Below are 15,251 nucleotides of genomic sequence, written 5' to 3' on the forward strand. Positions count from 1 at the left end.
CGCTCCAGATGTCCTGGGACTCTGCTGACTCAGCGGGCAGGGCCATAGCCTCCGCCATTTGTATGCAAAGGTGCTCGTGGCTGCAGTTCCCAGGAGGTGCAGCAGTCTATCCAGGACCTCCCCTTTGACGGGTCAGCCTTGTTCTCAGACCAGACTGATGCGAAGTTGCACAGTCTGAAGGACTCCAGGGCCATGCTTCGCTCCCTGGGCCTTTACACGCCCCAGTTTTCTAGGCATCAGTCATGCCCCAAGGTGCAGCAGCTGCCAAGGTCTCAGCCCAGACCTTTCCAACTCTATTGACAACTGGATAGAAATAGGGGGTTTAGAAGAAGAAATCAGCCCCCTAGCTCATCCTCAGCTCCCCAGCAAGGGCCCCCCAAGAGGGTCGGGTAACCAAAGGAGACAATTTTGATGGTGCGCCTGAGGGTAGTACCCCGACTGGTCTCCTGGATCCATCCCGCCCCTTCTTAAACATGCCAAGGCCCTTCTACCCCAAATGGGCAAAAATCACTTTGGACCGTTGGGTCCTTGGGATAGTCTCAGGGTGCTATGCCCTGCAGTTTACATCTACCCCCCCCAACAATCCTCCCCCTCCGTCCCTCTTCAGGGACCCCTCTCACGAGCAGATCCTCTTACAGGAGGTGGGCACCCTCTTCAATCTGGGAGTGGTGGAAACGGTCCCTGAGGGCAGAAAGGAGAAAGGGTTCTATTCAAGGTACTTCCTCATCCCTAAGGCGAAGGGGGGTCTAAGACCCATATTAGACCTGCGTTGTCTAAACAAATATGTCAAACGGCTCAGATTTCACATGGTCTCCCTAGCTTCCATAATCCCTTCCCTGGATCCAGGAGACAGGTATGCCGCCTTCGATCTCAAGGACGCATACTTTCATGTGTCTATCCTCCCCAGCCACAAGAGCTTTCTTCGCTTCGTGGTGGCTGGCTCCACTACCAATTTACAGCCTTGCCCTTTGGCCTAACTTTGGCTCCGAGGGTGTTCACCAAGTGCATGGTGGTAGTGGCTGCCCACCTGAGACGAAAAGGTGTGCAAATTTTTCCTTACCGGGACGATTGGCTGATCAGAGGCAGGTCCAGGTCCCAAGTGCAGGACAGCGTGACCCTCACTTGCTCCCTGTGCCACAGGCTGGGACTACTCATAAATGAACAGAAGTCCACATTAACCCCAGTGCAACGCATAGAGTTCATTGGGGCTACCCTGGATGCTTCCCAGGCCAGAGCCTTCCTGCCTCAGCCACATTTCGAGGCGATGGTCTCTATCATCTCCCAGCTGCACCAATGCCCCACGACAACAGCCAGGCACTGCCTTCAGCTGCCTGCATGTATGTAGTGAGACTCGCTCACCTGAGGCTCAGACCGCTTCAGGCATGGTTGGCCTCGGTATATGTTCCGAGCAGACACCCAATGGATCGGGTGGTCACAGTTCCCCCGACAGTCTTAGCATCCCTAGACTGGTGGCGGACTCCCTGGGCAGTGCTGAAGGCCGTTCCATTCAAGGAATTGGTCCCATTGGTCATCCTAATTTCCGACGCTTCGGGCGTAGGTTGGGGGCCCACATCAGCGCCAACCTAGGCACTCAGGGGCTCTGGTTGAGGGAGGAGAGGCACCTGCACATCAATGTGAAGGAGCTGAGGGCCATTCGCCTAGTGGGCAAGGTGTTCCTCTGATTCCTGACAGGCAGGGCGGTGCAGGTGCTGACGGACAACACCGCAGCCATGTTTTACATAAACAGGCGGGGGGAGAGAGGAGGGAGGCATGCTCCTCAGCCCTCCACAAAGAAGCTATCCATCTGTGGTACTTTGCCATGAAGCACGATTTCCACTTGACGGCCTCTCACCTTCCGTGAGTGAGGAACGATGAGGCAGATCGCCTCAGCAGTTCATTTCTACCCCGCCATGACTGGTCGCTACACCCAGAGGTGGCATCTATGATCTTCCGGAAGTGGGGCATACCCCAAGTGGACCTGTTTGTGTCGGCCTGGAACAAGAAGTGTCCAAGGTTCTGCTCTCCCCAGGGTTGAGAGACTGGGTCAATTTCCGACACATTCCTCATGGACTGGATGGGGAATCTCATGTATGCGTTCCCGCCCATCCTGCTCCTGCTCAGGGTCCTGCTGAAAATAAAGAGGGACAGAGTGGACGTTATACTCATCGCTCTGGTCTGGCCGAGGCAACACTGGTTCAGCATGCTGCTGGACCTTTCAATCGCCCTACTTCTGGAGATCCCGAGGCAGCACGACTTTCTATCCCAGGGCCACAGTCACCTGTTGCACCTGGACCTGGACTCCCAGCACCTCACAGCCTGGAGGCTCTGTGGCTGACGGAGGGAGAGCCAGCCTGCTCAGTGCCGGTCCAGCAAGTCCTGCTTGACAGCAGGAAGCCCTCTACACAGGTCGTGTATCGGGCTAAGTGGAGGCAGTTTACCTGTTGGGTAGAGTCCCGGGGTATCCTGCCCAGCCTCTCGCTTATACAGGCGATCCTGGAGTACCTCCTCCAGCTAAAGCTCCAGGGTCTGGCACTGGCCTCGTTGAAGGTTCACCTGATGACCTTTTCAGCCTTCCATCAGTCACTAGAGGGGGGATTGCTGTTCTCCCATGTTGGTCAAGTTCCTCAAGGGAGAGGAGAGACTTTATCTGCACATCCGTGACCCGGTGCCTCCCTGGGATCTCAACATGGTCCTCCTGAGACTCATGGGGCTCCCCTTTGAACCCATGGCTCCATGCCCCTATGTTCCTGCTTTCATGGAAGGTAGCCTTCCTGGTGGCCATTACCTCAGCTAGGAGGGTCTCCGAGATTAGGGCCCTGACCTCGGAGCCCCCTTATGTGATGTTTTATAAGGATAAGGTTCAGTTGAGGCCGCACCCGGCCTTCCTGCCCAAGGTGGTTTCCCAATTTCATTGTAATCAAGATATTTTTCTCCCCGTGTTTTTTCCCAAATCTCACGGTTCGGAGGAGGAGAGGAAATGGCACTCACTGGACGTGAGACGAGCCCTGGCCTTCTACATCAAGCGGACAAAGTCATTCCGGAAATCGACGCAGCTCTTCATCGTAGTGGCTGACCAGATGAAAGGCTCACCCACCTCCGCCCAGCGCATCTCCTCGTGGATTACATCATGCATCAAGTTCTGCTACGAGCAGGCAAAGGTGCCGCTTCCAGGAACCATCACAGCACACACAACCAGAGTTCAAGCCTCGTCTACAGCCTTTCTGGAGAGAGTGCCCCTGCAGGACATCTGCAAAGCCGCCACCTGGTTGTCGGTGCATACCTTCACATCCCACTACGCCATCGTTCAGCAGGCGAGAGAGGACACAGGATTTGGCAGAGCAGTGCTGAGGGCAGCACACCAGTAACTCCAACCCATCTCCAAAGGTATTGCTTGTTAGTCACCTCTAGTGGAATGGACATGAGCAATCACTCAAAGAAGAAAACTATGGGATCTGCTAAGGGGAAAAATGTTCCGGGTAACTGTGCACGGAGGCGTGTACACACCTATAGTGGAATGGACATGAGCAACACATCTCAAATAACATCAGTTACTAGTAAGTAACCTTGTTTTTCTTAAACAGCGATTTAGTAGGAGAGAAGGAGAAAACCAGCCATCTACAGCTGTATGCATAACATATAAATGTGGGCAACTTCAAGATAGGATCCAAATGTAGGAGGGGAAGGGAGGTTTATTTAGGATAACTGTGAACTGTTAAATGGCTAGAGAGACTATACTGATGATGTGTTAAACAAAAATTTTAGTATGCCGGAGCTTATTGCAGCTATTAGAAAAAGAAAACAGGCAGCTACAGGCAAAGATAATTTAAGTAATGAAATGCTCCAACACTTGTCAGAAGGGAGTCTAAAGATTCTGTTACAGTTATACAATGATATATGGGGAAAAGGCCTGCTGCCAATAGAGCAGAGACAAGCATTGGTGATACCAGTTAGGATACCAAGCAAGTTACATGCAAGCCTTGATGCTTATAGGCCTATTGCTCTCATAACATGTGTGGAGAAAATCAAGAGAAAATTATAAGTGTAAGACTACTGGCATACTTGGAGACAAATGATACTATAACTGAGGTATAAAGTAGTTTCAAAAAGGAAAATGAACAGTTGACTATATGGTGAGACTAGAAATGGAGGTACAAAAAAGCAAAGGACTGAGAACTTTATAATAGTCTTTCTGGACATTGACAAAACATATGACATTCACGGAGGGAAGGCCTCCTATATAAACTACCCAAAATTGGAATAAAAGGGAGAATGTTTTGGTAGATAAGGGTCTTTTAAAGTGACAGATCTATAAAGTCAAAGTGCCAATAGCTTTATCAAAAACCTACAAGCTTACCAAAGGAATTCAACAAACACTACTTTGTTTTCCACTATGATTGATGGCCTCACAGAAAGTGTGCAGATGGGAATAAGTATTCCCCTTTTTGCAAACTACTGTGCTATATAGACTAAGACTTAAAGTAGCCATGGAAAAGACAAATGCAGCTTTCCAGAGAATTTCCAAGTGGGGAAATGATTGGGGATTTAAATTTTCCCTTGCAAAAAGCTAAGGGTTTTAACCAGGAAGAAAATTAGAGAAGACTGGGACTTATGTCTTTATGGTGAAAAAATTCAGATAATTCAACAGTTTTATATTCCTAGGAGTGTTGGATAATACATTAAACTTAGAAAGGTCATATAGATTATATCATATGAAAGTGTGGAAGAAGGATGAACTTACCTAAAAGTGTAGCTGGAAACAAATGGGGTGCAGATAAGAAGGTACTGATGATGATGTATAGTATATTGGTAAGATCAGTTTTAGACCAAGGATACCAAGCTTTTGGTTCAGCCGCAAAAACAACTCTTAGGGCTCATCTACACTTAAAATGTACAGCGGCACATCTGTATCAGAACAGCTATGCTGCTGTAAGAGTGCTTATGTAGTCAAGTTATGTAGACAGCAAGAGAGTGTCTCCCACTGACACAGTGCTGTCTACACAAGCACTTATGCTGGCAAAACATATGTTGCTGAGGGGAGTGTTTTTTCACACCCCTGTGTGACAAAAGTTTTGCCGGTATAAATGCAAGTGTAGACAAGGCCTTAGAAACTTGGAACTGCTTCAGGCCCAAGCTCTGCAAATGGCATGTGGTGCAATTATAATACCAATGTGCGTGCTGCAAATAACTGCTGGAGAAGCACCTAAGGATGAAACTATTAGATGTCATCTTTTGCGCAAAAGTAAAAAGAAATCATAAAAATAAAAGTACACAACAGATTTATGAGGATTGCTGAAAGTTTAGTAGACAAAATGATATGGATTGCCACAGACTTCCTCATGATATAAGGTGAAAATGGGTAAAGGAGGTATGTATCACATTTTAGGGTTCAGTCCAGACCAGTGAGAGATTGTATAACCAAATGCCTTGTAACCTTGGGTGCCTCAATATGCTCTGCTGCTGTAAATCCCTTGTCTGGATGCTTCCAGACTGCAGACAAGCATGCACTGGGTGTCTGTATAAGCATCTCTGGTTCAGTAACTCTGACTCCAGCAGCCTGCTTGTTACACCACATCCACATTCCAGTCTCCATCAGCTGTGGTTACTACTAGCCACGTGACCTCAACATACACCCACTCTTGAATTTCCCCAAAACTCTCTGCCCTGAAGCATCTAGCTCTTTTCTGGACCATTCAGAGAAATAATGTTTGTGTGCTCCTTTAAAGAGACAATGCCAAGCAGCTTGTCACATCAACTGGAGTTAACAATTATTTCAGTTCATACACAGCAGTGGGTTGATTTAGATTAAAACAAAACAAGTTTATTAACAATAGGACTTAGATTAAGTGATGCCAAGTAAAAGAAATAAAGGTGGAGACGGATACAAGCAAATACAGAGAAACCCACATCTAAAAGTCTAAAATTTAATCTAACAAGGCACATTTTTTATTTAAGGTGGTGTCACTCACTAATTACTCGTGGTCCAGCATTGTTCACTGTTTCACAGAAGTATGAGGTGCCATTTCCTTTGTCTTCTTAGATGAAAAATAATTTAGGGGTTTACTGCCCCTGTCTAGCAAACCTTTGACAAGCATATCTCTTAAATTCACTGGCCCTGCTTCAAGAAGCAGGAAGGCTTTCTGGGGGTGCAGTCTCCATCCCCAGTTTATAGTTGAGTTGTTACCTACTCCCTTTGTTAGCTTGATGGCTTTGTTTACCTTTTATGTAAATGCACCTTCATTATCTCTGCTGATGACCAGGATGATTAGACAAGCAAATACACCATTCTTTGTGATCCAGACATGCTGACTCCCCCGACCACTTTGATGGTTCCATTTACCGCATATGTTAATTGAATTTCCATTGTCACTGGTTGCTCTGCTTCATTTGTAATCAAGACCTGGGCAGACCTGTTTTTATTTTATTCAAATACAGAATTTAAAATATAATATCAGAGGACATCCATAACTCCCTATCCAGCATGGTCACATATATTCCAAAATGATATTATTGATCAGTGTTTAATTCGTTTTCAAATGATACTTCACAAGGCAGTTTGTTCAACTATCATTGCAATAGAATGTAGGGTGTGAATACAGAAGTGTTTAGGGTCACAATATAGAAAAAGAAAAATTGAGAGAACTAAACATTTTTAGTCATGGGAAATCAAATTATAGCTGGACAGTTATTCTACCATTTATGGATTTGAAACTGTATGAAAAAAACCAAGGGAAGCTAAAAAACCCCGCACATTATGACCAATGAAATTTCTGATTTATTTATGAAAAATGGGGCTATCTTTGCCAAGTCTATACAGATGGATGAAAAGATGACAGCACGGATTGAGTGGGAATAGCCTTCTGTGTTCCTAATCTTGGAATCCAGAAATCCAAATGGGTATTGAATTACGTTGTCAGATGTTGGCTGCGTCTGTGTGCTTCCCGTGTGTATGCTGTCCCACCTCTGTGATGGCAACTGAGACACCGCCCCATGATCGAATGATTAAACATGACCACAGATCCACAACAAAGGCACTTGTCCAGTTTTACTGCCAAACGAGCACAGCAGAAAGCACCATATACATGTTATAAGTACACTTAATGTGTGCCCCTGACAATGGATCAGCTCAGTAAACGGTGGTACTTTCTGTTCCCCACTCGGCCAGCCAAAGATGCTTCCTCTGAGACGCTCTTTTATACATTCATATAAACAAGTTGTATATTGCCCCTCTGACATGTGTAGGTGCCACCTCCTGATGTGGCAGGGTACCACCCTTTGACGTGGTAAGATACCACCCATTACCTTGTACTGGATGGTTCAGTCAAAACATCTCTATTAATCATATTAACAAGACATTTCTATCCATTATAGTGTCATTTGAGGAGGTCAATGAGCCCTCATTATCTCTGAGGTATTAGGATGTCCTGGTACCTTTCTGTAATGTGCTTGTGCCTAGTACTTCTTTGGAATCTGTGTTTGTTATACCTGCTCTGTTCTTGCCAGGTACAGTGAGCCTGCCAGCATTCACAGCATGACTTCTGCTAACTTTGCTTTTATAACAGACTTGACCATTATTTAAGCTCAGGCCTCATATCTGGCCTATTATGCTAGGCCTCAGGCCTCATACCTGGCCTGTTATACTAGGCCTCATGTCTCAGGCTCTTGTTTTCTACTACACTGATGAAGCAGCAAAACATGCTCTTAAAATGAGGAGATGGATATTAAGATACCCCTTAAGTAGACAATAATTTAAAAGTGTGGTCACAAAGGAGCTTGCGAAGTTATGGCAAGAATTATGGATTAAGGAAACAAGAGGACAAAGGTTCTATAATGTATGCTCAACAGTCAAAGAAAACAATACTCCACAGTCGTGACAGAAAATACTAGATAGTCCTGCCATGAGTGACCTCTCAAGGTCCTTCCAGTCCTATGATTCTAAGAAAAAGTGAAGTAATAATTTTTAGTGTGTTAACAGGTCATTGTGCTTTAAATGATAAATTGAACTTATTAAAAAGATATAAAGACAGGCTGTGTAATGTGTGCAAAACCAAAGAAACTGTTGATATTGTTCAATGGCTCAATAGGCAATAGTCTATGGAAAGAAAGTTTCGTTATGAAAAGTTGAGTTGGTGTAGAATCAGAATTTTTTCCCTAAAGGAACTAGCAAGAATGTCAGGAAAATGGAATAGTGCCAAAAAAAAAAAAAAGCCTTGCTGTGTTTCCTTAAGGATACTAGACAAAGTGGATGTATATATATATATACATATATTAAGAACAAACAAATAATTTGGCTAAAAAATGAATGAAGACAATAGCAGTCATAGCCTCATATGATGAGGCTGCTGTGCTAAAAAACAAAGACAAGTTGGGGGTGAGAGAGTAAAGTACAAGCTGTCTGAATGGAGGAAGTCAGTTGCAGCTTCTGGGGACACAGCGATCCACAGGAGAAGAGTCTGAAGCCTGAACTGTGGATAAGACCCCAACTGGGAGGGTAGAGGCCTGACCCTTTTCACTCCTTCACTCTCTGCTGAGGCAGAATAACTGAAAACTAGGAAGAGAGCTGGGGAATACTTATTTGATCAGCTGAGCTGTTCAGACTGATTGAGAACTAGGGTGGCCACTCATGCATTCCCAGAATACCAGACATTCTGGTACATCCGGGAATGGCATGGGTCTACCCATGTGCGTGAGTGTGAGGTCACGTTACAAAGAGGGCACCATTTTGTAGAGTGCCTCACTCCCATGAGAGAGACCTCACATGCACAGTGCATGCAAGCTCACTCCAGCAGGGGCAGAGCAACACGGTCTTCAAAATGGCATCCTCCATTTGGATATCAGAAAAAAACATGTCCGAATTTATCTCGATACTGGACATGGGACAATGCCACCCAAAAAGAGGACTGCCTGGCTTGAAACTGGATTAATTTCCAGCCTATTGGGAACTTCCTGCTGTGCGGGAGAAATTCTGACAACACCTCAAATCGAAGAGAAATTGGGAAGGTAGGAAGCGGGTCAGGAGAGGCTGCTCAGGTGTTCTAGGCAAAGGTGACCAAGACACTCCATGTCTCTCCCGCTTGGGTCCTGGGCTGGGATCCAGAAGAGAGGGAGGGCCTGAGTCTGCTTACTTCAGATGAATGAGCTTTACTCACATGAGTAAGGATTGTAGAATAGAACACTTAGTCACTTAAAACAATTGCATTAAATGTTGCATGGCCATAAATCTTATATGAATTAAAAGAAACATGATGTTGTTTTCAATGCTGTAGTCTTGCATTACATTTTTATTATTAATTTTGTTTTTGTAATTCTTAGTCTTTTCAGTTGTATTCTGTGAATAATAAGAGAACCTTCCCTTGGCTAATTTTCAGACATGTACCTTCTCATAGCTGATGACTGAAAGGGTTTGTCTTGACTAGGATTTAAGGTGTGTTAGAATATTTTAGCTAACATGTTCTAAAATCCTAGTCTAGACAAAGGAGACTAGACTTTTAACATATATTACCTGTTAGTGTTGAAACCTATGGGAGCTTGTTTTAGTGTTTATAGAGTATTTCAGTAATGTACATGAACGTATATAACACTATGAGGCTGAGCCACACTAAGGGATTGTGCCAACTTAATTAAATCAATTTTTCTATTTGTGTAGTTAAATCAGTACAGAGCTCTTAGAAGTTGTCTACATTGGGAATTGGCCCTGATTTCAGCCATCAGTGTAGCTGCAATTCCCTAGTGTAGGAAAGAAAATAAAAACACAATTGGCAATAGGAGAGCTTCCCCCTGCTTGAAACTGGGGTAAAACACCAGTGGTGTAAATGGTAGTTTATTTTACAGAAGCAGTTTGCACAGGTGCAGCTATACTGAGGGCCAAAATCAGGGCTAATTTCTAATGCAGACAAGGTCCTATTCTCTGTGTTAAATAGATCACAACATTTTCAACAATGATTGTTCTCATCCAAAAATAAATATATGTAAATAACTTCTTGCTGAACAAGGAGAACATAATGCATGGTATGCAGTCAATTTTTCATAACATATTGTCTTCACTTACACATTGGCCATGAACAAGGTAACAGTAACATTTTGCTCCTTCAATGTCCTGGGGCAAATTCATCCATGGTGTAATTTAATTGAAAGCAATGGCTTTACACTAAAGATTCATTTGACTTGTTAACTAATTAATCCTCACAACATCCTGTGAAGTACATTAGGTAAATAAGTATTTTTATCCCTGTTTTACAGCTAGGGAGGGAATTTGACTTGCCCAAAGTCACCTTGGCCAAGATCCGCAGATTCATTGATTTGAATGAAAGTTAGGAGACTCAATACCTTTAAGGATCTGGATCCTTATATCTATCTGTCTATCTTCTCTCCTAGGTACTCCTATGTCCATAGTATCTGAGCACCTCACAACCATCAATGTATTTATCCTCACAGTACCTCTGTGAGATCCTCACTATACCTCTGTGAGATAAGTATTATCAAGTATTTTTAAAAGTTAGGCATTGAGATCTCGGCTAGTTATCTCAAGTGCCTATACACAAATGCAAGAAGCCTGGGAAACAAGCAGGAGGAATTGGAAGTCCTGGCACAATCAAGAAACTATGACATGATTGGAATAACTGAGACTTGGTGGAGTAACTCACACGACTGGAGCACTGTCATGGATGGGTATAAACTGTTCAGGAAGGACAGGCAGGGGCGAAAAGGTGGAGGAGTTGCACTGTATGTAAGAGAGCATTATGATTGCTCTGAGCTCCAGTATGAAACTGGAGATAAGCCAGTTGAAAGTCTCTGGGTTAAGCTTAGAAGCAAGAACAATAAGGGTGATGTCATAGTGGGTGTCTGTTATAGACCACCAGACCAGGAGGACGAGGTAGATGAAGCTTTCTTCAGTCAATTAGGGAAAGTTTCCAGTTCACAGGACCTGATTCTCATGGGGGACTTCAATCACCCTGACATCTGCTGGAAAAGCAATACGGCAGAGCACAAACAATCCAGGAAGTTTTTGGATAGTGTTGCGGACAACTTCCTGGTGCAAGTGCTGGAGCAACCAGCTAGGGGCCTTGTTTCTCTTGACCTGCTGCTCACGAACAGGGAAGATTTGGTAGGGCCTAGATACTGGCCTAGATACTATGGTGACAGGCACTTTAGAAATAGGTAGATATAGAATACATGATGAAGTGGTATGCAAGAGAGGTTTTATTTGCAAAAGTGAGTAATGCAGCCATCTCAAACTCATGATGGTAAAATCTTTACCATCTTATAACATCATGTATATTCTTCTTTCTCTCCTGTGCAAAACTCTCCCATATTATTGAGTCCTTATTTATGCCTTCTGAGTAAGGAATTTAAGACTGTTTGGTACAAGAGGGAGCTGGGAACAGCTAGTATCTTTAGCTTGTTTGCCAAGAAGCAAAATATTTTTGGATATTATATTGAATGCTAATGCTGTCACTGATATTTGGAAGGAAGAATTGATCAGCTATCTTAGACTACTAAATCCAGCATGGCACTTTAAAGACTATCAAACACATTTTGAGGTTTGGATCGCATATACTGATTAACTAGGTTATGAGGAACAGTATTAACGTTAATTAAAACAACAGAAACCCATTCTTGTGAGTAATAATGAAGAGTTAACACATTACATGGAAAGAAGCACATCTCTAAGCACATTTTCTGACCTCTACCTGTGTTTTTAACACTTTTTTTCCCCTTTAACTAAAAAGATTCTACCAAAAAAGGACCAATGGAGCAATCCAGTCTAGTTGTATTTATTTGGTACATTCCATTGAATTGGGACACAGTTAATCAGGAAATCCATCTAATCAGTAGGAAAGTTATTTAAGCCTAATGATATACAAGGCTGAGATTGCTGCTTATGGGAGACAGTAATTCTGTTTAACTGAGATGTTTTTAGGTGATGTAATGGTTCAAATTGGTGCTTAGCTCTTTTCGTTTCAGTATCATGCTAGTCTATCTGTTTTTCTAGCTACGGCTTGCAGTTGCATCTTACATGCTAAACAAAGTACTTTATCACTACCTGCTCTTACTGCTAACTTTCATTTACAATACCAAGTACACCTGCTAAGTGTCCTACTGCAGTGCCTCCTCTCCATGGACCTATCCAGTAACGTGAAAATATTGCCGCAGCATTACCATTGAAATGGCATCTTCTATTAATCAGGGGACTGTACCACTAGCTCAGGGGATCCTTTCATCTCTAGGTTTCTCATTCAAATCCAGCCCAGAGCAACAGTGACTATAGATGATTGAACATTTTTGATGAAAAACAAATGAGTCATGCTTCCCCTCACTCAGCCATTTTCTAGTAGTAAGTTACTGAATGATAGTTGTTACATCTGATGACTGTTCAGTCACCTGTCAGACATGAATTAATAGACTAGGTCCAATTTCTTAGTAGAGAGAATATCTATCTCAACTGTGACATTTGCTAGCACTTTCAGGAGTGAAGTCAAGCAATGAATGGGCATAGAGACTCAAATGTTCTCTCACTTCTAGAGATAGTCTCTCCAAATCAGGATTCAGTTATGCTGATGGGCAGTGTTGGGAAGCTTGTATATGTGCTACCTCCTCCAAACCTATTCCGTGCAGAAACAGAGGAAATAAGTTCCAGGGCTAGTACATTCTCTGAACCATTAAATTGACTTAACAGGCAAGAGGAAAAAAAGTACATTTGTAAAGATACTATTTTAAACAAGATGCAGAGCTTGAGCATAGTTTCCATAGTCTGAGCTTGTATGACAGTGTGTCAGCATAACATGAGAAGGCCATACTTCCAACAATGAAGAGCTTAACAGCAGCAGCCAGTTCACGCTAAATGAAACGAACAGGCTCATAGCTTGAAATTAGACCTTATCGAATACTGTGATGTAGGACCAATGAGATGTCAACGGTAAGCGGCAAAAGAAAATTGCAACCCATATGTGGAATTGAGAAGAGCAGGAAGGTCGTGAAACCGATAATATAATTTTTAAACCACCTAGCAAATGAGCAGCTGCCTTTGGCACCGGGCTAAGGAAAGGGAGGGCACAGCGAGTCAGCAAGAGCTAGAAGTCTACTCATTTAAGAGCAATGACAAGATGGACCCATCAGCAAACAATGAATCCCTCCTTTCTATCATGCATCTCCACATCTCCATTATTTTATCCCAGCTCTCTGCATTTGAAACACCACTTGGGAACTAGGATGGATACAGTTTAATGGGGGAATCTAGGGTCCACCTTGGCCAGCTAGCCTGGGTTCAAAGAGGTAGAACTGTGTCTATACTACATCCTAACTGGTGTTTCAAATGAGTTTAGTGAGTACAATTTTTGAAAGCATCTGTTTTCCTAAACTAGACAAGGCCTAATTGGAGTAGGGACAGAATGTTGGAGCCAGGCAATTCCACAAAGGTTGGGATTAGCAGAGGGGCCAGTAGCTGGAATGAGGAATAGGAAGGAGAGTAGGGGACTGTGTGGGAGGGAGAAAAGGAACAAAAGGGGAGAGGGGAGGAATAGGCAGAGAGAAGATAAAGTAAGATTCAGCAGAGACTTGCTACCATAGGTACCCTGCTGGCCCTGGAATCTCACCAGGTGGAGCACAGGGGTCAGAGCATGAATGGGTAACCAATCTAATTTAAAGATAACTCCATCAGTATAATTTAGGTGGGGAATCCCCATGGTGTTGAGGGTGTGTGTATGTGTATAGACATATATATATCTTAGGGATGTCAATTCCAGTTAACACAAGTGATTAATTCAAAACAAATTAACTTGATTTTAAAAATCGCAAATAATTGCAGTTTTAATTGCACTGTTAAACAATAATAGAATACCAATTTATATTTATTAAAAATATTTGTGGGTGTTTTTCTACATTTTCAAATATATTGATTTCAATTACAACACAGAATACAAAGTGTACAGTACTCACTTTATATTATTTTTATTACAAATATTTGCACTATAATAAAGATAAACAAAAGAAATAGTATTTTTCAGATCATCTCATCCAAGTACTGCAGTGCAAACTATTGTGAAAGTGCAAGTTATAAATGTAGAATATTTTTTGTTACATAACTGCACTCAAAAACAAAACAATATAAAACTTCAGAACCTACAAGTCCACTCAGTCCTATTTGTTAAGCCAATTGCTAAGACAAACAAGTTTATTTACATTTACAGGAGATAATGCTGCCTGCTTCCTATTTACAATGGCATCTGAAATTCAGAATAGGCATTCCAGAGGACATTCCAGAGGACATGCTTTCATGCTGATGATGCTCATTAAAAAATAATGTTAATTAAATTTTTGACTGAACTCCTTGGGGGAGAATTGTATGTCTCCTGCTCCATGGTTTTATCTGCATTTTGCCAAATATTTCATTTTATGGCACTCTCAGATGATGACCCAGCATATGCTGTTCAATTTAAGAACACTTTCACTGCAGATTTGACAAAATGCAAAGGTACCAATGTGAGATTTCTAAAGATAGCTACAGCACTCGACCCACAGTTTAAGAATCTGAAGTGCCTTCCAAAATCTGAGAGGGACAAGATGTGGAACATGTTGTCATAAGTCTTATAAGAGCAACACTCCAATGCAGAAAACTACAGAACCCAAACCACCAAAAAAGAAAATCAACCTTCTGTTGCTGGCATCTGACTCAGATAATGAAAATGAACGTGCATCGGTCCACGCTGCTTTGTATTGTTATTGAGCAGAACCCGTCATCAGCATGGAAGCATGTCCTCTGGAATGGTGGCCGAAGCATGAAGGGCCATACAAATGTTTAGCATATCTGTATGTAAATACCTTGCAAAGCCGGTTACAACAGTGCCATGTGAATGCCTGTTCTCACTTTCAGGTGACATTGTAAGTAAGAAATGGGCAGCATTATATCCCGTAAATGTAAACAAACATGTTTGTAATTAGTGATTGGCTGAACAAGAAGTAGGACGGAGCAGACTTGTAGGCTCTAAAGTTTTACATTGTTTTGTTTTTGAATGCAGTTATGTAACCAAAAGTAAGTTGTATTTTCATGATAAAGAGATTGCTCTACAGTACTTGTATAAGGTGAATGGAGAAATACAATTTTGCTTATTTTTTTACAGTGAAAATATTTGTTATAAAAATAATATAAAGTGAGCAGTGTACACTTCATATGCTGTTTTGTAAATGAAATAAATATTTGAAAATGTAGGAAACAACAAATACTTAAATGGCATGGTTATCGTTTAACAGTGCAATTA

The sequence above is a fragment of the Emydura macquarii genome, unplaced genomic scaffold, assembly GCF_026122565.2.
Source record: "Emydura macquarii macquarii isolate MOO-44397 ecotype Brisbane River unplaced genomic scaffold, CSIRO-AGI_Emac_v2 contig_2531, whole genome shotgun sequence".
Lineage (NCBI taxonomy): Eukaryota > Metazoa > Chordata > Testudines > Chelidae > Emydura > Emydura macquarii.